The sequence below is a fragment of the Diospyros lotus genome, chromosome 2 (assembly GCF_014633365.1).
Source record: "Diospyros lotus cultivar Yz01 chromosome 2, ASM1463336v1, whole genome shotgun sequence".
Classification (NCBI taxonomy): domain Eukaryota; kingdom Viridiplantae; phylum Streptophyta; class Magnoliopsida; order Ericales; family Ebenaceae; genus Diospyros; species Diospyros lotus.
In genome coordinates, this window is record NC_068339.1 from 15,348,771 (window position 1) to 15,374,040 (window position 25,270).

General features: G+C 35.2%; 1 long non-coding RNA gene across 1 annotated transcript; it reads left to right on the forward strand.

The window, feature by feature from the left end:
- The first annotated feature begins 4,415 nt into the window (after positions 1 to 4,415).
- Positions 4,416 to 9,779, forward strand: LOC127794189 (uncharacterized). The gene is made up of 2 exons (XR_008021582.1): positions 4,416 to 4,798; positions 9,321 to 9,779. It is a non-coding gene; the product is annotated as an uncharacterized LOC127794189 (long non-coding RNA).
- The last annotated feature ends 15,491 nt before the right edge of the window (positions 9,780 to 25,270 follow it).

Sequence of the window (25,270 nt, forward strand, 5' to 3'; positions counted from 1 at the left end):
AAAGTATTCTTGAATCTTGATGATCCCAAGGATAGAGAGTCCATGTTTGGAAAACCCCCTGAAAAGTTGGCTATAAAGATAGCCCTAGATCATTTACATCAAAGATGGATGGATTTCTCGAAAACCAAAGTACAATTCTTATCTTGAATCTGAATCTGTTATCACTAATAGGGCTTGAGAGAGTGAGAGAGAAGAGAGAAGTTTCGTTGTCTTGAGTAGACTAAGTTTATCTCCTTTTTCTCTGTCAATAGCCAGAATATTAGGTTTTATGTGTTTCTTTACTTTGACTGTCAAGCTAAGTTTTTTACAAGATGATCCTTCTAAAAGGTGTGTTATATCTCCCAACCATTTATGGGCTGGCACAAATTGCTACACACAAAAGGCTAATTATATGGAAAGTGATTTAACCTTATCCTAAATTTTAATAAAAAGTGAATCAGGTGCTAGCACATGAATTTTTTGTCTAATCATTCAATCTATCTTACTTTAAGATGCAGTGTGCACATGATGTGCATTCAATGTGCGAGCCATGTACACTTTAGGATCCTAAAGATAGAGAGTTCGTACATCAAAGAAACCATGAAAAATTAACCAAAAAGGTGAGCCCTAGATCATTTGTACCAAAGATGGTTGGATTTCCTAAAGACCAAAGTATAATACTTACCTTTAAGGCTAGACGTGTGGTCTATTGTAGGGCTTGAGAGATAGAGGGAAGGAGGGAGGTTCTGATGTCTAAGTAAACTGAGATAATCTCTTTTTTTCTCTGTCAATACCTTGAATGTTCCTCCCCTTTTAATCGCACACTCTGCACTAGCTCTATTGTTTACACAATGATCCTTCAAGAAAATGGATTATATCTTCCAAACATTTTTAGTCTTGGCCAATTAGTGCAACTTGCACACCCAATGATAATTAATTGGAACTACTTTAATCTTTATCCTATGTTTTATTGTTGAAGGTGAATTGCTAAGGGTCTTTGCCTATGGGTCTACTATGTTTGGTTTTCCTAATCCTAAGGATTTGAAACTTATACTGGAGAAATTAAATTTCAAACTTCACTCAAAATCTTCTTTGTGTAAGTTTAAGTCTAAAAGGTTGCACGAGCTACCTATTGGTTATAGACCAGTCAATGTTAAATGGAGAGACCTTGATAAGTGCATTATTTGCCATATGGATGAGGAATATGAAGAACAATTTGTTTCTACAGCATGATAAGTGCTAGATGATGGTCCATGATCTGTTGATGGAATTCTTTGGTTATGTAACTTTTGTCTTCTTGGGGCTCTTGAGTTTCCCCCACCCTACTTTCTTTTTCATGTTGTGGGAGCTGTTATGAAGCCTAGAATTGATGGACTCTAGGCTCATCTTGCTTGTTCCATATTGATGCCAAAGATATGGTTACCGGATGTCCAAAAATGGAGCCCATTAACAGGTTGAGTAGAATCCAAAGGGACTGCTAGAAGCTTTTATGTGGCATTTGTCGTGTGTCTTATGGGGCTTGCATCTAGTGCTCAAACAATGCATGTCGTGTAGCATATTACCCACTTTCTATATGTGATGATGGTTTTTATGTTGAGCTTGAAGACGAGGACATACTACATTTAATTTCTATGGATGAAAATGATGATGAACAGTTCAACGTGCATGCAACGTGCAAGTCATTGCACCTCGATATCAAAGAATTTAGTACAAGTAATTATTTACAATGTTGTCTAGTAAGAAACCGAATTCAGTGATATGCCCCAGATATGATAGTGGAAGTGTTTTTACACAATTCAAGCCTAATAAATTGGCTCCCCAAGTCCAATATTAGCCCATGCCACGAGTTAATCCTTGGTTAGCTGGAACCCTATCTGCGCATCCGCTTTGATCTTGATGGACTCTTATCCCACATTCGCCTCCATTGTCATTCGCTACCCAACTATTGGCCCTTAGTAGCCAAGTTGGGTTAACTACATAACTTCTCGACACCAAAGGTTTTTCACAGAGCTCTCTTTCTCTCTCTCTCTCTCTCTGTGCTAAATTAAAGTAACCTACCAAGTTGCTTTTCAACATGGGGAGATTGATGTGGGAACATATTCTTTAATTTTTGTTTTCTTGTTTGTTTAGCTAATGGTTAGTATTTATATTATTATGTTTAGTTATTAGTCATTTGTACGGATGTAAATGGGTCCCTAGTGGATCCCAATTAACTCCATTTAAAGTGAAAACAAGTGCAAAAATAAGGTGAGGGTACAAGGTTCATTTGAAAATTTATCAAAACAAGCATGTAAATAGACTTTCCATTTTTATCCCTAGTCATTTGAATACAGCGTGACATTTTAATACAGATGGATGGCTTAGATTAGGGATTATTTGTGTTCAATGACCATGATTTATTACTATGATTTAATATAGATGAATGGTTTAGAGTAGAATGATTCTTTGTGATCAACAACTATGATTTATTACGATTATAACCTTAATATAAATATAAATAGTCTTCAAGTTTCATATTATCTTTATAGCTTTGATCTTAAATTGCTTTTAGCCTAATTGCTGCACTTGAATGTTGTTTTTGATATCTTGTTGCATCACATGATGTGCATGTAGAGTGCAAATCTTATCACGGGCACATAATTGAAGGCCATGAGCTTACTCTTCAAGACCAGAAAAGAGCTTTCAATCCTCTTGCAACAAATGTATGTATTATTGATGATACCCACCAAAGATGGATGGAGACAAGAGTATAGTTCTTGTCTTCGAAGCTAGATCTCTTATCAATTGAGAGAGAGATAGGGATAAGTTTATTTGTTTGAGTAGATTGTGCTTCTCTCATTTTTCTCTCTCAATTGCTCAAATATTAGGTTTTATGCCCTTCTCTCCTTTGACTCACAACTCCACACAAGTTGAGTTTTTTATGCAATGATCCTTCTAAAAGGTGGTTATATCTCCCAATCATTTTTGCGTTGGCCCAAATTGCTGCACAGAAAGAGAATAACTGTATCAAAATGAATTTAACTTCATCCTAATATTTAATAAAAAGTGAATTAGGTGCGAGTGCATATGCACTTGTCTCCTATTTATTCAATCTAACCTCACTTCTGGATGCAATGTGCATATAATGTGCATTCACTGTGAGAGTTATGTGGACTTCAATATCGTGAGGATAGAGAGTTATTATACTGAAAAATTGACCCTAGATCATCTATGCAAAAGATGGTGGGATTTCTTAAAGCTCAAAGTATAGTATTTACCTTCAAGTCTAAGTCTACAATATATTTTAGGATTTGGGATAGAGAGAGAAGTTTTGATGCCTGTGTAGACTAAGCTGATCTCCTTTTTGATCTCTTAGTAGGTTGAACGATAGGGTTTGCAGTACACTCACAAGCTATCCTATAGCTAGGTTGTTTACAAAATGATCCTTCATGAAGGTGGGACTACATCTCCTTGACATTTCTTGATCGGGCCAAATTTGTTTGACTTGCACACAAAAGGACAATTATATTGAAATTAGTTTAATCTTTATTCTAATTTTATTATTGAAGGTGAGTTTTAAAGTGTTTTTGCCTGTGTGTTTGATATGTTTGTTTTTTCCAATTTCAAGGATTTGAAAATTATATTATTCCAATCCTCACTCAAAATCTTCTTTGTGCAAGTTGAATTCTCAAAGTTTGCATGTCCTATCTATTGGTTATTGAACAATCAATGTTAAGTGGAGATACCTAGCGCTACAAAGGGGGGAGGCTTTAATGAGGGAAAACTAACGAAAGGACTTCGTTAAAAGCTTAATTTTCATGATTTATAGTGAGAAATTATTTTTACTCCCGTTCAATGTGGAGAAAAATTAGTTTTTTAATGGCAGGCTTTTAAATTTCTAGTTATTAATTAAGAATATTCCCCCCACACCCCCCCTATAGGTGTCAAAAGGACTGGGCCGGCCCGGCCCGAGTCGGCCCACGGGCTTTTTAAACGGGCCCGGGCCCTTCTATCTTAATTCTTAAGTTTTAAATATTATTTCATTATTTTATATGCCTTATAATTTTTTCTTATGAATTGATATGAAAAATAATGTACATATAAAAAGGAGAATGTTTATTTATAATTTAAATATATAAAAAATTTAACTTAAAAATTTTAAATAAATTAATTGATGGTTATTATTTATATATATTGTGAAATTAAATTTTTTAATATTCAATATCAATAATTACTAAATAATAACAAAATTTAAAAAAAAAATGAGTAAGGGCCTTACTGGCCCATAAGGGCCTCATGGGCCTGGCCCATAAGGGCTCAACGGGCCACGAGCCAGGCCCTTAGATGGATCGGGCCGTGGGCCCAATTTCTTTGGCCCAGCCCATCACGTGCTGGGCCGGGCGGCCCGCGGGCCGCCGAGCCTTTTTGACACCTCTACCCAAAAAAAAAAAAAAAAACAATACCCATAGTCTTAGGCTAATTTTCTTTTATTGAATTTTCTTTAACTTTCCATCTTCTTTGACAAAACCCCTCTTCTTCCCGACAATCCAAATCCACAGCCTCTATTCTTCTCGTCAAATCCAAATCCCTAGCAATTTCATCAATAAAAATCCCTACCCATTGAGACCTCATTGCACCCCCTTTGTACGGAAGCTTTCTTTAGCACTACAATCGCCAATTTTCTGGTCTGATCATTGTGGGAAAATTAAGCTCAAGACAGAATCTCCAAATTTTGATATTGCAAAGTGTTCTATTCATTGAGTTTCAGTGTTCAAAACAACACTGTGGTTTTCCCCTTAGAGGACTTTCTCGATTGTTTTCCTCTTCCTCTCATTATTAGGTATTCTTCTTCTCTGCTTGTTTTTAACTGTTAATTGATTCATGGGATTTGCTATATTAAACTAGTGTAGTAACGGAGTGACATGTTTGATTTAATAACCATGTAAATGTATAGTTCAGTGGTGGTTATGATCCCTTTATGGTGGACATATAATGGAATTAGCTGTAGTTTTTCTTTCCGTCTTATTTTTTTTTTTTTGTAGATGTTTTAGTCTTATGGTTGCCTCTGTGTTTGTCAAGATATTCAAGGTATATTTAGTATTTCTATTTGAGAAATAGTTTGGTTCTAACTCTTGGATAGATTCCTACAACGCTATATCTTTTTAGAATATATGCTAAGCTTAAAGGGTAACAATGGTTGATTTTTCCATTTTCTCTGTCTTCTTGTCACCTAACTTGAAGCTTATTGGTTTTGTATTATTAGATAACAAATATTTCATACTAAATTGTTGGTTGTGATCTTGTTTGATTGATGTTATTACGATGGATTTTATTTTCCTTTTTGCAAAGAATAATAGTAAATTAAATATAAGTCTAGGAGTAATAATAAAGTTTTTTGTTTTGTTTTTTTTAAGTAAAAATAAAGTTGCGGGTTGTGTTGGTTGTAGTTGGTATTATGGGTAGACTTGTAATCTTTGTACAATGCTTTATTAAGAATTATTACGTTAAAAGTTGATGATGAGGTAGATAACAACTATTCCAAAAAGTAAAGGTTCAGCAGTTTTCTTTGGTTTATGGATAAATATGGATACAATTTACTAATTTAAAATTCAACAAGACGAAAATAAGTACAGGGAAGGGATATAAAAACATATCCATTTCAAATAAATATGTTCGTAACAAGTACCAATAACAGAAATAGATGGAGTAATAAAGTTTGATATATGATCTCATGACCTTCAAGTTATTACCTCTTGCTTTTGTTGAATATTATTGTTGAAAATTATTGGGGCGGGTTCAAGTTGATTGAATCGAGCCTATATATTTTTTAATTTTAGTTTAACCAAGCTTAACCCAATAGGTCGAATTTGCCCATTAACTAAATCATCTAATTTGAATTAGGCATACATATATACATATTTGATTCTTGTTGATAGATTGAAACTCATTATATTTTTTGTTTAATGTTTGAATTTTCAGTTTAGCTACATTTTTTATATTAGTCATGGCACACAATAAGTAGTGGATGAATCTTGTTAATAATTGGCTGAGTGAAATATATCAATTAGGCATTAAGGAATTTTTAAGCTAAGCTTCAAAAAAGGTGGAAGATTGTAAAATCCCATATCCATATGTCAAGTGTAATTACACTTATTCAAGCAGTCAGTGAAGTGGTTGAAAACCATCTAATAGTTTATGACATAGCCCATAATTATACATTTTAGTATCACCATGGATAAAGGTTTGGTGAATCTAAATCTAAATCTAAATCTAAATCCAAATCCGGGGGTGAAAGATGAGGCATTAGAAACCATAGGAGAGGAAGAGATTCATGGGATCATGAGGGACTTCTTTACTAGTTTTGATGCCTTCAACAAAAACGGAGTGAATTTTGGTGGCTCGAGCCATAATGTGCAAAAAGAGGATCCTAATGATGAAACAAAGAAATTTTATAGGCCGTTGACAAATTTGGAGCAACCATTATATGAAGGTTCTAGGAGTTTAAAATTGTTACTCAAATTAGGTTGTTACATATTAAGAGCCTTGGTCGTTGAAGTAACGAGTTTTTTGCTATGTTATTACAAAGGTTAAAAATGACTTACTCCTTGATGGTTAGAGTTTGCCAAATTCATATTATGAGGCAAATAAAATTATTCAAGATCTTGAGCTCTCATACAAAAAGATAGATGCATGTGTTAATAATTGTATATTATATTGGAAGAAAGATGAGGAGTTTGACTTTTGTAGTATATGTGGTGCTTCGAGATGGAAAGATAATAATTGTAGCGGAGAAATCAAAATTGGAAGGAATGGCTGTTATAATTGGGAGCACTGTCGCTCAAGAATTTACCCAATAAACCAACAAATCTGACCACTCTTTTTTCACTCTCTCACCGATTCAACAACATACAACATAAATGGAAAATTAAAGAATTGACAAAAGATAGAGTTAAGAGTAATCAAATCACACAATATACAGAGATTTATCCTAGTTTGAACTGGTTAAAACCAGTTCTACATCCAGCCTTCACAGAGAAAGCAATTCACTATAATCTTGATGAAATCAGTTCATAGAAATCACTCATAGCACACCCCACAATCCTCACTGAAAAATCGAGAACCTTCACTGCAAGATTACAAAGTTATCTCTTCTATCTTTTCTCTAGCAAAGGTAACTTCACTTTGGGTGCATGTTCACACTATGCATTGTCGCATCCCCCCTCCTGAAGCTTTAATTATTGTCTTGACAAATTTCCTCAAAGAGTAACAAACAAGAAGTCCAGCTAAAAGCTTTTTTAGTTGTGAGATTGCCATCTCTTCTTCACGAAGATATATACAAAAACAAGAGAGGCTATTGGTTTTATGGTTAGCTATGAGTTGGCACTTGGAACCAAGTTAACCCAAGGCAAGTTAATTAACCCAAGCCGGGTTAACACTTCTTGAGTTCTCACCGTGGAAGTTTTTGCACAGAGCACTCTCTCTTCATGCTAAACAACCACCGACCAAGTTTCTTTTCAACATGGGGATATTGATGTAGGAGCATCTTCTTTAATTTATTAGGGTTTTATTTTCTTATTTGCTTAGCTAATGGTTAATGTTTATATTATTATATTTAGTAAATAGTCATTTGACTTGGATGTGATTTCTTAATATAGATAGATGGCTTAGATTAGAAAGATTCTTTCTAATCAATGACCAGGAGATTATTTACTCAATGTAAATAATCTGACGAGGCATTTCGTAGTTTGTCATTTTTATTTTAATTCAACATATGAGGTTTTTCTAAACTTAAGTTTTATATTATCTTTCCAACTTTGATCTTACACTGCTTCTAGTCAAATTTATGCACTTAAATTGTTGTTTTTGATCTCTCATTGCATCACTTGATGTGCATGTAGAGTGCAAGTATGGTCACATGCACATCTTCGAAGGCCATGAGCTTACTATTTGAGACTTAGAAAGGTCTTCTAATCCATCTACAACAAGGTCATTCTAGATGATCTCAGGGGCTGAGAGTTCATGTTTGGAATAAACCCTAAAAAGTTGGATGTAGAGGTGAGACCTAGATCATTTACACCAAATATGGAAGTATTTCTTGAACACCAAAGTACAATTCTTATCTTCAAAACTAGATTTGTTCTCTTTTCTAAGGCTTGAGAGTTAGAAGTTTCTATGTTTGAGTAGTCTAAGTTGATCTCCTTTTCTTCTCTCAATTGTCTGAATATTTCAGTTTCGTGCTTTTATTTCCTTGACACACAAGCTCCTCAAAAGCTGAGTTTTTTACATCATGATCATTCAAAATGGTTGGTTATATTTTCCAATCATTTTTTAGTTAACCCAAATTGTTGCACACAAAATACTTAATCAAAACTAATTTAACTTTATCCTAATTTTTAATAAAAAGTGAATCAAGTGCAAGTGCGTGTGAACTTTTCACATAAACATTCAATCTAACCTTAGTACCTTACTTTAAGATGTAATGTGCACATTATGTGCATTCAACATGCGAGCAATGTGCACTTCGGGATCCCAAGGATGGAGAGCTCTGCACTATGGAAAATTGACCATAAAGGTGAGCCTTAAATCATCTGTGCCAAAGATGGTTCGATTTCTTGAAGACCAAGTACAATACTTATTTTGAGGTTAGATTTGTGATTTATTCTAGGGCTTAAGATAAAGAAAGAAGTTTTGATGTTTGAGTAGAGTGAGTTATTTATTCTCTTTTTTTCTCTCTCAATAGGTTGAATGATAGGATTTGCCTATTTCTCTCCATTTACTCACTAGTTGAGTTGTGTGCATGATTCAACTTGGGTTGTATATCCCAAATATTTTTGGGCCCAAATTATTTCAACTTGCACACAAAAGGATCATTATATTGAAACCAATTTAATCTTTATTGTAAGTTTAATTATTGATGGTGGATATTAAGGGATCTGTGTCTGATATGTTTGGTTTTTTTAATTTTAAGAATTTGATACTTATACTTGGAAAAATCAAATTTCAAATTTCATTGAAAATATTTTCTATGTGAGTCGGATTCTCAAAGGTTGCTAGACCTACTTATTGTTTATAAACCAATCAATGTGAAATAGAGAGACGTTGATAAGTGCATCATTTGTCATGCGGATGAGGAATACAAAAAACAATTTGTTTCTATATTGTGACAAGTGTTGGATGATGGTCCAGGCTACAGTGGCGGAGCCACGTTCTGGCCAGCTGGGGCCTTGGCCCTAGCTAGCTTTTTTATATTTTTGATTTTTTATATATATTAGTATGAATAATTATAATTTTTATAATTTGGTTAAAGCTAAAATTATATTTTAGTCCAGACTAAAATTTTTTTTTGGTTCCGCCACTGTCAGGCTAAGTGTTGTGCCACGATGAACCCTTCAACTGATGGACACACGAGGTTCATCTTGCTTGTACCATGTGGATGAAAAGGCATGCTTATCTGATGCCTAGAAAATGGAGTCAATTGACGAGTTGAGTAGAATTCACAAGGACTATGAAAGCTTTTATGTAGCTTGTGCAATGTGTCTTATGGAGCTTGCATCTAGTGTTCAAATGCATATTGTGTAGCTTATCACTCATCCAGATCACTTTGTGGAGCTTAAAGATGAGGAAAGACTACCTCAAATTTCTATGGACGAGGATGAAGATGAACACTTCAACACACATGATGTGCATGCAGCATGCAAGCTCATCACATTTCAAGACCAAAAAGTTCATTGACAAGTAATTATTTGCAATGTTGTCTGGTAGGAAACCAAGTTTAGTGGCTTGCACACCATAATTGATAATGGAAGGTTTTTCTTACACAAGTTAGGCGCCTGATAAATGGGCTCCAAGTCCACCACGCAACAAGTCATCGAGGTTAGTTGATGGTTTGTCTCATAATTGATTCTAAAAGTGTCTACCCAAAAAAGGTAACTTCACTTTGGATGCATGTTCACACTATGCATCGTCACATCCCCATCCTCAAGCTTTAACCGACAAAATTTCCTCAAAAAAGTATTAGATTTAAATTTCCTCAACAAAATGTGTAATATCCCCAAAATAATAAAAGTATAAATTAAATTTGTCTAAATTAATTTAAATTAATTAAGTTGAGAGGCGGTGCGCGTGTGCTAAGAATCAAAAAGAAATTGATGCTTTTGTCTCTCAAGGAAGCTTCTGGCGAGATGAAGAACAAAGGAAAGAAAGAGAGAGTGAGAGTTGGAGAGGGAGAGCTCGCGAGGAAGGCCATGGCCGAAGTAGAAGCAGCTCGCGTCGGAGGCAGCCATTGATGGCGGCCTTGTAGCGACGTGGAGCGGCGGTTTGCGGTGGCGCGAGGTAGCAGCCAGGGGCTTTGGCTGCTGCTATGGCGGTTGCGGCAGTTGCAGAGCGTGCGGTGGAGGAAGCCAACTGTGGTGGCGACGTTCGGCCAGCAGTTGCAGAGCATTAGGAGCAGCCAGTGGCGGTGGTGCTGGCCGCAGCGGCGGCCGACGGGCTAGAACCAGGCAGTGGTGATCGGCCGCTGGTGCTGGTGCGCGTGCAGGAGAGAGCCGTGAAGAAGAAGAAGAAGAAGAAGAAGAAGAAAGGAAAGAAAAAGAAAAAGAAAACGAAAGGAAAGAGGAAGAGAAGAAGAAGAAGAATGGCGAACAGAGCAGAGGCGGGAAGAAGGAAGAAAAAGAAGAAAAGAAAGGAAAGAAATAAAAATAAGAAAAAATAAAAGAATTTTGGGATTTTTCGGCAAATGAAGTAATCAGGTACGTGGGTAAAAATTAGTAGAAGCGTGATACGTTTAAAGTATAAATTTTACGCGATTAGAATTTTATTTTGGTCCAATTTTATTAATTTTGGAAGTTATTCTATTTTACAGCGTGTATTAATTTGGTGGTGTTCAAGCGTGAAAACGTCGTAAACGACTAGATACAGGCAAGCTCTCATCTACCCTTACAATTTCTTTCCATTTTATGATCCCCTTGTCTTCCCTTAATTCGTTTCGGTATCGCGTATTAATTATACATATAAATTGAGGATGTTATTGGCGTTATTTAATTTAAAATAAATATGAGATTTATTAAGATTTTATTTGGGGTGCGCCTACGTGGGATTTTAGACGGTTAAATTATTTATATTACACGGTTAGATTTAGTTAATGCAAGCCAGGGTTTTATTAATCGCTATTAAACGTTTTACTTCGCAGTAGGAGTGCAAGAAATGCAAGAAACGGCCGTGTAAAGGCAAGCTCCTAACCCTCTCCTCGTGTTCTTTAATTCTCGTGAGAAACCCCGTGATTTCCTGTATTTTATCACCTCCCTTACTTTAATTCGGCACCTAGCCTTATTTGTTGAATTATTATTCATCTGTTTTAATTTAAATTAAATCCGAGACTTCTAGAATTTTATTCGTTGTGAGCCTATGAGGGTTTGTATCGCCCCCACTCCTTTTGGGAATGATGTTGACCCAGCCTAGGAACTAGGTTCCTAGACGTGTAGGTTTATTTACGATTTTATTGGGTTTTTTAACAGTTTTTCTCGGATTTATTTATGGCTCGGGTAGAGCTATCGAGCAGTAAGGCAGGGGTCAGTTGTTAGTGACGTTAGGGTAGACTATTGTACAGCTCTGAAGTGGACCGTCGAGTGGACACTCCTAGTCACTGGCCGTTGACCGGTGCCGGGCATTGTTGACCAGCTCTACCAGCATGTGATTTACTACATGTTTAGATTCGTTTTATTACTGTTCATGATTTGATATGCACATGGGTACGGGTTGCATGTTGGGATATTCATTTATTGAGTATGCATGGACACGGACATTCTAGCGTGGTTAGGTTGCATCCAGCACGGACATATGCATCGCGTGTGGTTTACTATGTGGGCGGAGCATGGCCTGATGCCTGGATGTATGGGCGCCCTGTATCACGTTGATGCTCACTACGCCATTGCATTTCTATGTGCATTGCATGGCTACTGGTAGTATTTAGTTCTCGGACGGGAGTACCGTTCCAAGGGAGCCTCTGGCTCGGATGTTGGGAGTATTGACATGGACGGGTGACGGGAGTACCGACCCGAGACAGTGCGCGCAGGTTTGTTGGAGATACATGTTGCCTTTCAGGGCAGCGGCAGATTGGTATGGGACTTGGGTGTCAGGTGTCTTGTGTGGGCCCCAAGAACCGGTATATGCTTTTATTATGCTATGCTATTGTGTTGTAGCGTCTCATGGCTTGTGTGTATCTGGGAGTTTATTCTGGGAAGAGTTTATTGGATTTATCCAGTCTTCAGCCTTTCTTTTCTTTTGCTTGCTGAGTCTCTCGACTCACCTTGCTTTTCATCATTCCAAGTAGTGGCAGCGTGGGCCATGGCAAGGGAGTCATCTCTTAGGGGCAGAGTCGGTATGGTGTATAGGCAGTCCCGTCAATCCCTGTCAACTCTGATAGTTGAGTAGGATTTACTTTATTATTTTTATTGTGCCGGGTCTTTCCTCGTGTCTTATGTATGTCGACACAAGAGTTTGAATTCATTTATTTATTTTGTGACTGCTGTGTTAGCGGGGTACCCGTAGTGCATGCATGTGTTTAGCTTTGCTTCCGCTGTTCTTAATTTTGTGTATGCATGCCAGGGTAGTTTTTGTCTTGTATCTCATTCTTTTTCTTTCCGTAGGCGCTCCCGTTCGGGTAATTCGGGTGGTTGGAGATATCCGGGCGGGGGTGCTTACATTGTTGGTATCAGAGCGTAGTTTGAGTCAATTTTAAGGGACGAGTTCCTGTACATCAAGATTGTCGGGTAGAATTTGGGAGGTCTCGGTGAATCGAGTAGGGTCAGGCTGCGTTAAGTTGAATTTTGCTGATTCGTGTGGGAGATTGTGTCCCAAAGTTATATTCGTGTAGGAGTGATAAGTGCACGTTAGGATGGGACCGTGAGGTGGCATGAATGAGATTTATTTAGGACTTGTGCCTACCCTAGGTGTTTAGGTAAAAGGTTGGTTAGTCGTGATTTATTTACCTGATATTTGGTGTTGTATGTAGATTTTGAGTGTTTCCTATGGAACCCGGAGGCCCAGATTCTGGTGTACCCTTACCCAATTCGAATGACCTTCCAACATTAGATTGCTTATGGTGTCGGTGGGAATGGGAGTTCGCTTCTGGATGGGGAGGCGAGCAAGACGAAGAGGAGTACCTAGTGAGTTATATGCATCGACTTGACGAGTTGTTTCAAGAGATGATCCACGAGATCTTTTAGGGATTGTCAGAGAGATAAGTCATGTTTGCCCGTGAGCACATGAATGACATGTGGAGGCGGCCGACTCTTGTAATTATGAATGATGTGAGTCTTCATTCCCATTATGATATTTTTGCCAGGGCTGTGAGGCAACAAGTTGCCATTTGGGAGCCTTACCAGGGACCGGTACAGGATGTGCCTAGGATTGGAGCACTACCCAGCACCCAATCAGTTCGAGCCACCTTATGGGTACCGTTACAGCCACTAGAGGGACTTGTTGGACCCAGCTCCAGCGTAGCTAGCGTTGAGGACTTAGCTTACCTAGCAGATGAAGTTACCTCGGTTGTCAGAGGTGATACGAGAAGTTTTAGTTAGTGAGATTATTAGGGGCTGTAATGCTAATGTATGGTTGTAAATTACGAGTTTTGTAAGGATGGGAATAGTATGGGAAACATCAGGTACAAGGTTTGAAGGGATTATGTAATGAGATGTATTTAGTAAATTTATGAGCCTTGAAATCCTTAGGAATCAAGTAGTCATTGCTATTAGCAGAAAGTATCATAGTGTCATGATGTGATGAATAGTATGGACCTGGAAAGTCATAGGTTTGACCTGCGATGGACATTTAGTTGCGGATTGTTTTCGCTAAGATCGAGTGGACCGGATACTTGATTTGTGGTGGACTTGTTGGGTCCCTAATCATTGTCTATTGGTGATGTGGATTAGAGATAGGACGTACCTTGTCTAAGGAAAGTAATTAAGGAAACTTTTAAAAGCTGCATTTAGGGCGCACGTTGCTTATGATAAGGGCGTGTATGGTTGGATTTCTTCCCCGGTTGCGAGTGAGCAAAGGATACTCTTAACTTTCTTGGAGATTTACCAGGGAGATTGCCTTAGTAGGAGATTAACTCTGGGGTGTTCTCTGACGATTGCATATCGTACTCGTACAGCTGTTAGGAGTTCGTGGCCATATCATTTGGGCTGACTGACGCCTTCGCAGTATTTATGGGTTGGTCGGGACCAGCAACAGAGATAAAGGTCTGGAGTTTTCTTGGTCTCGCCAGGTGTTGCCGACGCCCTACTAAAAGCTTGCATCAATTTCATGAGAAATGGGGTCGTGGTAGAATGTGAGCTGGAGGTCCATGATTGGATTTTGCCAAGAGTGGTATGGAAAAGTACCACATGGTGAAAATATGCTAGAGGAGTTTAATGGTTAATGGTAGACCCGCAGGTACCAAGATGTGTGCCTGGTGCAATTGATTTATGATAAGTTTGAGGTCGAGCTTATCCCAAGAGAGATCTATGATGGGAATTTATTAAGGGATTACTATGGAATTGTGGCCTTGGAGTTTACGACGGTTATGCTGCTTGGAGATTCGGTATCGCTACCTAGGTGTTTAGTTCTCACAGGTGGAGCAGAGTACAGGTGACACCGCGGCGGGCGTGACGAAGGACTAAGGCTGTGAGATTCGGTAATAAATAGGATTAAGCAAATGTGGTAGTTGACGTTTTGGGCCGTCGTGCAGCATCCGTGATAAAGTGAAGTAGGAATAAGAAAACCCCTCTAAGTTTGATGATGTGGGAGATACTCGGGTGTATGGCCAGGATCGAAGTTAGCTATATGTCTAAGTAGCTGTTGGATTCTGTTGTAAAGGTAGTGGTTGCTATGAGTACGCGTGGTACTGATCACGGACCACATGCCCTAGGGTCGGTTATTGACCGATTGAGGGGATGAGACTCCTCTGGATGCTGGTCAAGTGGTACATCAGCAAAAACATGAGATAGCTTGTTATGCCAGTCAGAGGAATGCTTAACCACATCTTTAAGTTGCTTTTCGTTTTTGAGGAGACCTATGAGATACCTTGTGGACTAGAATAGCTACTGGTACGGTGAGTTGCTTTTAGTCGAGCAGATAACACCGGTTCTAAAGATCGAGTCCCAGCTACCGTATAAAGTCTTGAGGAGGTCAAGGTTTGTACTTAGCGATCGAGATGAGGTGTGCCCAATTAGCTACTGGGAGTTAAAATTAGTAGCAGGACATGACCGAGGGTTGGTGGTCATCGAATAAGTCACAGTAGGAACTGACAATTGGGTATGTCGATTCCTTAGGAGGAGAGATCTGGTGACATTTTAGATCTCGAGATGTATTGAGTGGAGGATATTTACTCTTGGATAGCTCTGATTAAATGGCTATTCATATTTATTGACGGGACCCTAAGCATTCGCGGCAAATTGTGGGAGAAAGTACTGCCGAGAAAATGCTGTGTACCTGATTGAGAATCAGTTGGAAAAGTCAGACTAAAGGATACTACTGTTGAATTCTTGATTGAATATGAAGCATCGTTCTATGTTCCTATGCTTCGTAGGTACATGACAGGTCCCGATCACGTTATCGAGTATTAGTTTCTCGTTAAGCAAGATGATGGCTCTATTCCTGTTGCTACTGGTTGTATTTGAAGTTAGTTGCATTTGCATTGAGCTTTGTGTTGTGGATCGGTTTATTATGGGGATACGAGATAGTTTTGGGGAACGATTGAGTTATGATATTGTAATAGGCGAACCATGTTGGTGTGTGTAATATAATTGATGGCGTTCCTTAAGTCGGTTAAGGTATTAATGATCATAACGTGGTCCTATAGAGGTGATAGATTGGGGAGTTGTGCTGGTGTAGTAAGTCGAGTAGGATATGTCGTGGACTCAGACTTGTGGGAATACTGAAAAATGATGATATGGAATGTCTTGGAGGAGATATTGGGTAATATCAAGGGGATTGTGAGTGTATCTTGAGGACATAGACTAGAGGTGAATTTCGAGGATGAAATTATAATAATGAGGGGAGAATTGTAATATCCCAAAAATAATAAAAGTATAAATTAAATTTATCTAAATTAATTTAAATTAATTAAGTTGAGAGGCTGTGCGCGTGTGCTAAGCATCAAAAAGAAATTGATGCTTTTGTCTCTCAAGGAAGCTTCTAGCGAGATGAAGAACAGAGGAAAGAAAGAGAGAGTGAGAGTTGGAGAGGGAGAGCTCCTGAGGAAGGCCATGGCCGAAGCAGAAGCAGCTCGCGTCGGAGGCAACCATTGATGGCGGCCTTGTAACGACGTGGAGCGGCGGTTTGCGGTGGCGCGAGGTAGCAGCCAGGGGCTTCGACTGCTGCTATGGCGGTTGCGGCAATTGCAGAGCGCACGGTGGAGGAAGCCAGCCGTGGTGGCGACGTTCGGCCAGCAGTTGCGGAGCATCAGGAGCGGCTGGTGGCAGTGGTGCTGGCTGCAGCGGCGGCCGACAGGCTGGAACCAAGCGGCGGTGATCGACTGCTGGTGCTGGTGCGCGCGCAGGAGAGAGCCGTGAAGATGAAGAAGAAGAAGAAAAAGAAAGGAAAAAGGAAGAGAAGAAGAAGAAGAATGGCGCGCAGAGCAGAGGCGGGGAAGAAGGAAGAAAAAGAAGAAAAGAAATGAAAGAAAAGAAAATAAGAAAAAATAAAAGAATTTTGAGATTTTTCGGCAAAGGAAGTAATCAGGTACGTGGATAAAAATTAGTAGAAGCGTGATACGTTTAAATTATAAATTTTACACGATTAGAATTTTATTTTGGTCCAATTTTATTAATTTTGGAAGTTATTCTATTTTACAGCGTGTATTAATTTGGTGGTGTTCAAGCATGGAAATGCCGTAAACGACTAGATACAGGCAAGCTCTCATCTACCCTTACAATTTCTTTCCATTTTATGATCCCCTTGTCTTCCCTTAATTCGTTTCGGTATCGCGTATTAATTATACATATAAATTGAAGATGTTATTGGGGTTATTTAATTTAAAATAAATATGAGATTTATTAGGATTTTATTTGGGGTGCGCCTATGTGGGATTTTAGACGATTAAATTATTTATATTACACGGTTAGATTTAGTTAATGCGAGCCAGGGTTTTATTAATCGCTATTAAACGTTTTACTTCGCAGCGAGAGTGCAAGAAATGCAAGAAACGACCATGTAAAGGCAAGCTCCTAACCCTCTCCTCGTGTTCTTTAATTCCCGTGAGAAACCCCGTGATTTCCTGTATTTTATCACCTCCCTTACTTTAATTCGGCACCTAGCCTTATTTGTTGAATTATTATTCATCTATTTTAATTTAAATTAAATCCGAGACTTCTAGAATTTTATTCGTTGTGAGCCTATGGGGGTTTGTACCGCCCCCACTCCTTTTGGGAATGATGTTAACCCAGCCTAGGAACTAGGTTCCTAAACATGCGAGTTTATTTACGATTTTATTGGGTTTATTTACAGTTTTTCTCGAATTTATTTATAGCTCGGATAGAGCTATCGAGCAGTAGGGCAGGGGTCGGTTGTTAGTGACGTTGGGGTAGACTATTGTACGACCCTGAAGTGGACCGTCAAGTGGACACTTCTAGTCACTGGCCGTTAACCGGTGCCGGGCACTGCTGACCAGCTCTACCAACATGTGATTTACTACATGTTTAAATTCATTTTATTACTGTTCATGATTTGATATGCACATGGGTACGGGTTGCATGTTGGGATATTTATTTATTGAGTATGCATGGACACGGACATTCTAGCGTGGTTAGGTTGCATCCAGCACGGGCATATGCATCGCGTGTGGTTTACTATGTGGGCGGAGCATGGCCTGATGCTTGGATATATGGGCGTCCTGTATCACGTTGATGCTCACTACGCCATTGCATTTCTATGTGCATTGCATGGCTACTGGTAGTATTTAGTTCTCGGACGGGAGTACCGTTCCAAGGGAGCCTCTGGCTCGGATGTTGGGAGTACCGACATGGACGGGTGACGGGAGTACCGACCTGGGATAGCGCGCGCAGGTTTGTTGGAGATACATGTTGCCTTTCAGGGCAGCGGCAGGTTGGTATGGGACTTGGGTGCCAGGTGTCTTGTGTGGGCCCCAAGGACCAGTATATGCTTTTATTATGCTATGCTATTGTGTTGTAGCGTCTCATGGCTTGTGTGTATCTGGGAGTTTATTCTGGGAAGAGTTTATTGGATTTATCCAGTCTTCAGCCTTTCTTTTCTTTTCTTTTGCTTGTTGAGTCTCTCGACTCACCTTGTTTTTCATCATTCCAGGTAGTGGCAACGTGGGCCATGACAAGGGAGTCATCTCTTAGTGGTAGAGTCGATATGGTGTACAGGCAGTCCCATCAGTCCCTGTCAACTCTGATAGTTGAGCAGGATTTACTCTATTATTTTTACTGTGCCGGGTCTTTCCTCGTGTCTTATGTATGTCGGCACAGGAGTCTGAATTCATTTATTTATCTTGTGACCGCTGTGTTAGCGGGGTACCCATAGTGCATGCATGTGTTTAGCTTTGCTTCCGCTGTTCTTAATTTTGTGTATGCATGTCAGGGTAGTTTTTGTCTTGTGTCTCATTCTTTTTCTTTTCGTAAGCACTCCCATTCAGGTAATCCGGGTGATTGGGGATATCCGGACGAGAGTGCTTACAAAATGTTCACACTATGCATGTTCTATTAGCTTATGGTGTATCAAAATTTTTTCCATTACCTAAAATGTTTCTAATAATTATTTTCTATATTAGATTTAAATTATTTAAAAGAAAAATTCAAAAATTCTACTTCACATTTAGTTATCAATATGTATAACTCTTAAATATTAAACATTTTACTTTTCATTCATTAAGATCATATTCTTACTTATTTTGTTGATAAATAACACAATTTTTTTTTTATCAAATTAGTGCCTAGATAATTAATTAATTTTATATAACCTATGTCAGCCCATTTATAAACTTAAATAATAAATATATATGCATAAACCAGTTAAATCTATTGAACAGTTAGACTTCAATAATTTTAAAGCCTTAAATTATTTTAAAAATTTTAATTTTATAATCTTTCGTTAACATTATATTTTTTTTTACTTATTTTGTTCATAAATTATAAATCTAAATAAGTAAAAAAGAATTCAAAATTTTCATTACATTAGTGTCTAGGTAACTTAATTTTTCAGAATTTGTCAATCGATATATATAATTTTATAAAATTATATAATAAATATACATAAACAAGTTAAAAGTTCAGTTTAACTTCTAATTAAAATAAATTATACAATTACAATATAAAATATATTTAAATGATATTATATTCAAATATAATATGTATATATATATATATTTCTGTATTAGCTTCTATTTTTAATCTTGTAAAAATTGGTATTTTATTTAAAAGAAGAATTTGAAAATTCTATTAACCATTTAGAAGTCAAAATTTAAAACTTCGAATTATGAAAAATCTTCTTGTTTAAAATTCGAACTGAAACTTGTAAATAAGATTATATGTTTGTTTATTTTTTGTTGATAAATTACATATTTAAATAATTAACGATTTGAAAATTTTTCATTATGTTATTTTCTACGTAATTAACTACGTTCATCAAAATTGATGTCATCCTAATAATATAAATTTATAAAATTAACTAATTCTTATATATATAAACCCACAGCTTGACTTCTAATTTAAATACATGATATATTTATATTATAAAATATATATTTTAAAAATGACTTCAATAATCTATATATATATTATAACAAAACAATCGTCAAATCCTTTTCCACCCATTTTAAGTTTCTATTTTAATATATTATTATGTTTTTTATTTTTTGTTTACCCGAAATAGAATTTTTGTAACTCATTAACTAAGCCTAAATTTGTGGAAAACGGGTAATTTTTAGAACATGTAGATAATTTTTTTAACTGAATAGTGCTTGGAAAATGTGTAAGCATGGTATATGAAGAGACAATATATAATCTATATTATTAATTCTTAAATAGTAATATAAAATTTTAATTAAAATAAATTATAGAAAAATGAGATTTTTTTAAATCAGGAGAAATCTATATCTATATATATATATATATTATAACAAAACAACAGCCAAATCCTTTCCCGCCCATTTTTAGTTTTTATTTTGATATTTTATTATGTTTTATTTTTTTTTGATTTACCCGAAATAGAATTTTTGTAACTCATTAACTAAACCTAGATTTGTGAAAAACGTGTAATTTTTGGAACTTGTAGATAATTTTTTTTAGCTGAATAGTGTTTAGAGAATATGTAAGCATAGTATACGAAGAGACAAGATCTAATCTATATTATTAATTCTTAAATATTAATATAAATTTTTAATTGAAATAAATTACAAAAAAAGGAGATTTTTTTAAATCGGGAGAAATCTTGAAATATCAGGTAATACCACCGGATATCGATTGCCAAGTAAATATTTTTAAAAAATAAATTTAATTTTTATTTTATTTTTCATAATTTATCTCTTATTCTCTCTCAATAAAGTCACCACTCAAAACTCTAAAACCTTTAATTAGTTTCTAAACCATGCAAAAAAAGTACAAATCTTATATATGTTTATGTTATTACTTAACTTTGAAAAATAATTAGTTGGTAAGTTATGTTAAATTAGTTATTTAATAAAAATTAGATTATTTTAAATAAGTCATTTTAGTTATTTTGACAAAACTAATATTTTGTATAGGCTATTTATATTTATAATATATTGTCATATTTTTTTTTGAAATATTTAATATATTTTATATTTTTATTATTGGTAGGAGAAATATGTAATAGTTTAATAGTTTAATTTTTTTGGAAATCGTCCCAACATTAAGATTTCCAATTAATAGTCATTTTTAACTTTAAGTTTTCTATGAGGAATATGTAAAATTATGTATGGATAATCAATTTTGAAAATTTGATTATTATTATTTATATAATTATTTATTTATTTAAATTATTTTTATTTTATATATAGTTTAATTAATTTATTTTTTTTATAATTTTAAATGTTATAATTTTATATATAGCTTAAATGTTATAATTTTAAATGTTATAGTTTTATATAATTTTATAGTTTAATTAGTTTAGTTTTATTTTTTAAAAATTTTAAATGTTATAATTTTATATATAACTTAATTGATTTTTATTATTTATTTAATTAGTTTAATTGTGCTTTTGGTTTTCAACCAATTAGTTTTAACCGTATTTCTAGTTTGTCGATGTGAACAGGTTTTCTATAACAATTTAATTGTTTAGAAGTTGTCCTAGCATTAAGTTTTTCAGTTAATAGTTATTTTTTAACTTTTTCTCTTTTTTTATTGCTTTCAAAATTTTTTGATATATCTTGAATGTGGTAATTAATTGTAAAGAAGAAGTGAAATCATGTATAGATAATCAATTTTGAAATTTTGATTACTATAATTTATATATTTAATTGATTATTTCAATAATCTTTATTTTATATATACAATTTAATTAATTTAAATTTATTTTTTAAAATAAGTCCTTTAAGTTATCTTGTCAAGTGTCACTCATACACTTAATTTAGTTATTTCTTATTTCTTTAATACCTTGTCTTTTTCATTGAGAACTTACTAAGTGTCTTTATTTGACACCTATTTGGCCCCCAACCCACAATCTTGGCCATCCAATATTTCTCAATGAATTAATTAAAATTAAATTCTTCTCATAGGATTTATTACATATTTTCACCCATAATAATTCTCTTTTAATGGGATAATATCCAAATTACCATATTGCCCTTCTAGAGGCATTTCACTTTATAACTTTCATTAGCCAACTTAGGACAATTTTGAAATGCCACATGTCTCTATTTTATAATTTATTTAATTAAATTCATACTCACACCTAGGATGTTACATTGGGTATGCCTGGGATCTTCGAAACCTTTGGTTGGTCAATGGCTTTTCTTTGCCCATGGTAAATGGAATCATAGACATGGTTAAAAATGTTATTTAGTGGAACATAGACAATTTGGTTGGAAAGAAATGAGATTATTTTTTTGCGATGGTTGTTCAACTTAAACTAAACTAACATTTTTGTCTTATCCATTAAAATGTTGGGTTTTTGGCTTTAGGCATAAGACTTTTCCCATCCATATGGGTCAGCTAGTTTGTTTCATTTCAATCTTCCACTTAAGCATTGATGAATAACTCCAAACTCCACCTCTAATTTTTTGGAAATGGAATGTTACAAAGTAGACAAAGAAAAACCTAGTTTGTTTGGGATTGAGAAGGTGTTTAGAGACTTTAATGGCATTTTGTCTTGCATTTTTCATGTCCTACAAGAATTAAAGAGTTAAACAAGGTGGAGTTGTTACTAATATGAAAGCCCTAGAGTTATCTTTTGAGAAAGATGATTTTCAATCAATTTGATGGATAATTGAATTAGATTCAAGCAACGCAATCAATTTGGCTTTCAATCTACTCTCTTGTGAGAATCGTTGAAAATTATGGGACCATCTGAAAAAGTTAGATGGGTCGTCTAAAAGTTTTATCTTAGTCACTTTTGTTTATGGTCTATAAAATGCTAATATATAGTGGCAGATTCTCTATTTAAAGAATGTACCTCTCGACAGCGAGTGTTCGTTGCCTGGATATGGGAGTTTTGTGAAGATGCAATGGATACAAACTTTTTGGTCCTTGTTAGATAATGTTATATCTAACTAATATCGGGAGATGATCTTTTATATATATGAAGGCTCTGTTTCTTAATTTTTCTTTGTGATTGGTGGGCAAATGTTTAATGTCTTTAATAACTCTTCAACAATGATAGTGTTTTTGTCGACGTTTCTCAAGAGCTAATGTTTTATCCAAATGCTCATTTGACGACTTCACAATTGACTTCCTTGTTTTGATTGGATGATTACGTGGATGTGAAGTTTTGTCTTACGAATGGTCACTTTTTACTGATCTTCTACTTCTAAAAAGAGAGCTACACTTTTGTTGAGTTTATTCGTATTGAAGTTTTTAATAAAGTGGGTGTTGTGTTGATGTTTTCATGGTTGTTAAACTCCCGATTTTATAAGTACGATTTTATGATTTTTTTGCACCAAAAACCTTTACGATTTTACAATTTTGAAATTGAATCGCATTCAATTTTACGATTTTACATGTCGAAAACTCTTTTATGATTTTATGATTTTAACAACCTTGGATGTTTTTGTTGGGCAATTATATTGCCTAGATAACTCTCTTTCTTTTCCCCAACTTTGGATTGAGTTTTGATTTCTTGTATAGAGATTATACATCTATTTAAATTAATAAATTCTCTCATCCTTTATAAAAAAAAGATTAAAATATATGAAAAATACATGGCATTCAAGGTACTCTCAACCCAACCTCAATTCAATAAACTCACCTCACTCTTAATAATTTAATCATTTACCAAATACTCTAATAACATCAAATACTTTTATATAATCAAATTCACATTACTCACCTCACCTAACTTCAATCCCAAGCAAAACCTACATCATGAGTTCATAATGATAGTATGAACTGGGCAAGGTGCATGGATTAACAAATGAGAATTTTTATAGCTAACAGAATAATTTTCTGTACCATATTCAGGAAAATATCAAATTCAAGACAAATAAATTAAATGGATAATACAGTTCCATCTTGTGGTGATAGGCTAATAACATATCAAAAAAACAAAACAAAGCAAAAATAAAGCAAAAAGGGAAAGCACAGTATAGGACATTTGGCACCTTCAATTGAAGCTCCCTTGAAGATGGTAAGCTTCTCCTTGTGTGTGTAACAGTAGGTTTGGGGCTTGCATTAGGATTGCCTGCACCAGGGGCCGGTTGAAGGGTAGGCTGGTGAGGCAATTGCCTAGTATCTAACCTCTTCAGCTTAATAAATAATTATTTTAATTTATTAATTTTTTATTTTTCATTAAGGAGTTGGAGCCCCTAAATTAATGATGACTTAGGGCCCCCTAAGCCCTTGAGTCGGTCCTGATCTAAATCGAACTCACAAAAGTTTATAACACCCGACAAATACATAAGAATTAGTAAAATAATAAAATACAACAAAATAACAATTTTTTTCTGTAATATATAGTTCATCAATAGTATAATGTTTGAGGAGAGGTATCAATGATCGCAAGCTCAATGCAGTGTGTGTGAAAGAGAGAGAGAGAGACTTCAATTTTATTAAAATACCTACTTGCAAAGCTATTGATTTAGCATAGAGATATCATGCAATTGCCAAACATAGATGCCTTATGTGATACTGTCAGCTTAATTGACAATTTTAAATTTTAAAATATTAAATCCTTTCTACAATTTTAGAAATTTTATAATACTAAATTGGGATTATTAATATTTTTACTATTTACTATTAGTCAATTCTAGTATTTATTCCTATTTTTACAATTTACAAAAGTAGTAATGTTGTTGATCTTTTTGATATTATAATAATATTTTATTGTTAGTAATATTTTTATTGTTTACAATACTGACGTTATTAAGAAATGTCATGTAATACGAAATTCTTAATAAATTTTCATTAGTTTTCACATCAAAATAAATATTAGCTACTCTCTAAACGAAAGTGAAATAAAACATGCATTGAAAAATGAAATTTTTTACTATTTTATTATTTTTTAATAAAAAAAATTAAACAAAACATAATCTTTTTAAAAAATTAATACTAGAAGACGAACTTCTCGGCCACCTAGGACTCCACACTAGAGTAGGGGTCAATGGTCAATTAGAAGTACTATTAAGTAAGATATAAAGTCACTTTTAAGACTCAAAAAACCTTATCCGTCTCTTAATTTAGAAAGCTTTCAAGCAACAACTATCAAAAAAGGTAACAAAAGCTGTGGGTGGAAGAAAAAAAATTGCCAACTTATGTTGTTTTGCCCACACAACTGAGCAATTGAGAGATTGATCTAATTATAAAATTTGATTTTTGCACTTGAAATTAAAATTAGTCCATGTTATTGGCCACCCTTTTTCGTAGAAAAATGCTATTATATTTCATATATACGTATAAAAAAATTAATTGATGAACCCGCTGGGTTGATAAATTTATTATACAACTAGTCACATCTCACCTCTTGATAATACACGTGACACTACCTTCGTCATTCTCAAAATGACACCCAGAAAAACACGCGTCCTCCTTTTTTTTTTTTTACTCTATTGTTTACTAACCGTTTTATAGTGAAAAGTGACTCCATCCAAATTGCCTTGCCTCATATGAGGATTTGGATGTAAACAAAGAACGAAAAAAGT